This window comes from Sinocyclocheilus anshuiensis, unplaced genomic scaffold (genome assembly GCF_001515605.1).
Source record: "Sinocyclocheilus anshuiensis isolate Anshui unplaced genomic scaffold, SAMN03320099.WGS_v1.1 scaffold1611, whole genome shotgun sequence".
Classification (NCBI taxonomy): domain Eukaryota; kingdom Metazoa; phylum Chordata; class Actinopteri; order Cypriniformes; family Cyprinidae; genus Sinocyclocheilus; species Sinocyclocheilus anshuiensis.
In genome coordinates this window covers 17499-21150 of record NW_015548275.1, presented here as the reverse complement: position 1 = coordinate 21150, position 3652 = coordinate 17499, and positions in this window count along the sequence as shown.

Below are 3652 nucleotides of genomic sequence, written 5' to 3'. Positions count from 1 at the left end.
AACACACATAATCACACACAAAGACACAAAGATGTAGATGTGCGCGCACACACACACACACACACAAACAAACACAAAAATAAACAAACAAACACACACAGAGTTGTGAATTACCTGTGTAAGCCTTGTATAGGGTTTTGGTTTCAGGACACGAAGTAACTGATTTTGGTTTCAGGGTACTTGAATTACCTGTGTAAGCCTTGTATAGGGTTTTGGTTTCAGGACACGAAGTTCACTCACTGCCTCTGGATGTACTCCCTTTGAATAAAACAAACAAATGCAGTGTTAAAATGAACAGTTATAGTTAACAGTTGTTTATTGATCTTGGGTGATCTTCATTTATATATTTGTTACTTAATCTGCACTCTTGTTCATTATTAGTCTATAATATTTTAATGATGACATATACTTTCTTTGAGTTAATAGTGTTCTTCCCAAGTGCAGAAAAGAAAAATACATGCCTGTGTTCTTGTACGATGCCATCTCTGTGGCTCACTTGTGCAGGCCAGTGGTGGTGGGACTGAAAACTGCAAACAGCAGCAAAAGCAAGAAATATAGATATAGTCTTCAACCCGCAGAAGATTTAAAAGAGACTTAACTAAAAACAAAAACAACAAAATAATAATAATAAAACGTTACGAAGGGAAATTAAAATCTGCAACTGCATTTATTTTAACTAACTGGAGTAACTTGCTATCAGAACAATAATAGCTGATCTGATGAACTCATAAGCCAACAGGCATATTAGTTACATATAACCTCAAGTGTGTGGGGCTCCTCATTTTTCCTCATAGAACGATAACACCTAGCTCTCACTACCACCTTCCGATCAACAACATTTGAAACTGAACACATACGAAATGGTTAGCATTCATATTTAACGCAGGTAGTTGTCAACTTACCTTGATAATTGTGTATAAACTCCTCAACAAAGAATTTATAGCCCTTAATCAGCCTTACTACTTTAGTTGTTGAATGCCGTCCAACTATTCTTTCAACATCCTCGAACCTGAGTCGCGGCAGCGTTGAGAGAGAAGCAGTGAAATAACGCTCCATGTTATGGAAACGCCGTAGTTTCAGCTGTGGCGGAAATAAGTTTACCCTGCGTGACGTAGTTTCCGGTTGCGTGTGAAAAAGGCTAATTCAACTACCCGTTCATAAAGACAATCACTTGCTTTGTTCCTGAATGAATCAGTCGTTTGAACGAATCAATTGAATGAATGATTCAGTAATAAAACAGTGACTTTTAATTTTTAAAGTATCATTTAAGTTATTTAAATCATTTAATATTTTTATATTAAAATTTTTATATTTAAAATATTAATCTCAACATGAATTTATGAATTTAATTGCACTCCTACCACCACTGAGCCTCATTAAATGTCTGTAAATATACCTGTAAGCCACTTTTGTGTTCTTCCATGCCATGCACTTCTGTGCAAATGAATTTTGTTAATACTGATTGTTTTTGATCAGTAGCCTAACTTATTCTTATTCTATTGTTTTAATTAGAAAATTTGAAAAAAGCTTATAAATATACACTTTTGATTTTGACACAAGATGACATCCTTTCAATCATATGCCATTAGAAAGTTTTAAAAATGCTCCTGTAAATGACTTGAAGGAGTCAAATATTATCTTGTAATGGGAAGGCTAATTTTTGTTATTGATCAGAAGGTGATTTTTTTCTCCCACAAGTGCTCCTAAAAATAAAAGTAAGAGTAGAGCCCTGATGTTACTAGTGCAAATATGTATTGCTTAACTTGGGGTACGTGGAAAGTTCTTTTGTTGATTGTAGATGTTATTGGTGTTTCTTCTATAGAGAGACAGAGAAGGTTATATGAGAGGAACAGTATGATATTTTCAGAGAGGCTGTATGAAATGTGGTATTGTTATGTTAAGTTACCTTGTTGTTCCATAGTTGCCTTTAGGATGCATCAGAAGCATGAGCGGTGAGAAAGGTAACCTTTAGATAAATCTATGTACGGTTGGCTTTTAGACGTTAAAGTAGGAGTCAGCAGTAAGGGGTTAAAGGGTCATGACCCCCTATTTCAGCATTGATTAGTTCTCACCACAGTTTTAAATGAACGTTATTAATTTAAATAACGTACTAGAAACACGAATTAGTCCACTTTGAATGAAAATGCAAGACAGTAGAGGGCGCTGATTGAACTAAAAAATTAATCTGCTACCCCGGTAACCACGTAAACAAAGCAGCTGCTGCTTTCTGAACAGTTTGTAAATGTTTCAAATAGTCATTTAGATTTTTATATTTGCTTTATATTCGCTTTGGTGTTGTGCACAGCAAAAATAGTTAACACTGAATCTATATTTCAGATTTTAAATTTGAATAATATTACAGTTATTCAGTGTAATGTGTTAGCTATATAATACTGTTTTTATTCATACAGTAGTCATCACTGTAAATATTTTTAACAATGATTTTGTAGCATGTAGTTTTAGTCAAGATAATTTATATGTTGGTGAATGCTTGCCAGGTTTTGTGTGTGTCTTTGCTCCCTATGTGCTCCGTCTTCCAGTTTCTCTGTCTCGTGTTTTGAATTCTTTGTTCCCAGGTGTTTCCTATGTTGATTGTCTTATTAGTTCCAGGTGTCCCTTGTCTTCCCCTCATCAGTTCCTGTGTATTTAAAGTGTGTTCTAGTTCTTGTCCTTTGTCAGTCGTTAAACGTCATCCTGATGTGTCGAGTCCTGTGATCCCAAGCCGTTGTTCAATAAAGCCTTTTGAGTTACTTTACTCCGTGTCTCCTCACTCCTCCGTTCCCGTGTTCCTCGTGTGTGTGAACCGTGACAGAACGACTGACCCAAAACAGTAAGCAGCGCTCCTTCTCCCGTGTTTTATTTTCGTTTTTGTACTGTCTTTTGTTTTCCTTTTTCTCCCGTTTGTCCCCGTGGTAAGAAGACCGCCGAGCTGTGAAGCGTGCCGGCCGCGCCGTTGTCATGCCCGCCAGCCGCGGCTATTCCCCAGCCCGCTGGCCGTGCCTAAGACAAAGTCCGCCTGCCTGAGTCAAGTTTGCCGGCCGCACCAAAGTGTGCTGGACGCGCTATTCCCCAGCCCGCTGGCCGTGCCGAAGACAAAGTCCGCCTGCCTGAGTCAAGTTTGCCTGCCGCACCGAAGTGTGCTGGCCGCGCCGTAGTCAAGGCAGCCGGCCGTGGCTCTCTCCAGCTGCCGGCCATGCCAAAGACTAGCCTACCGACCGCCCAGATGTTAAGCTTGCCAGCCGCCCCAAGTCAAGTTTGCCGGCCCCGCATATGGCAAGCCCGCCGCACATTAATGTGGCAAGCCCGCCGGTGGTTTCTCTGTCAAGCCTGCCAGCCGGGGCTATCTCCAGCCCGCTGACCAGGCCGATGGCAGGCCTGCCAGCCAGGGCTATCTCCAGCCCACTGGCCACGCATATGGCAAGTCCACCGGACATTAATGTGGCAAGCCCGCCAGCGTTTAACACTCCAGTTCGCCGACCACGCCTTTTCCCCCCGATCCAGAAGAGGATGCTAGGGGTGAGGAGAAGGGTGTCGGCTATGGCCCCAGAGTTCGTTCCAGTGTCAGCCCAGGCCCCGAAGCATAGCCCACGGAGGGCTCCAGATCCCCCGCCGAGCCTAGGAAGGGCTCCCGATCCCCAGTTCAGCCCAGGAA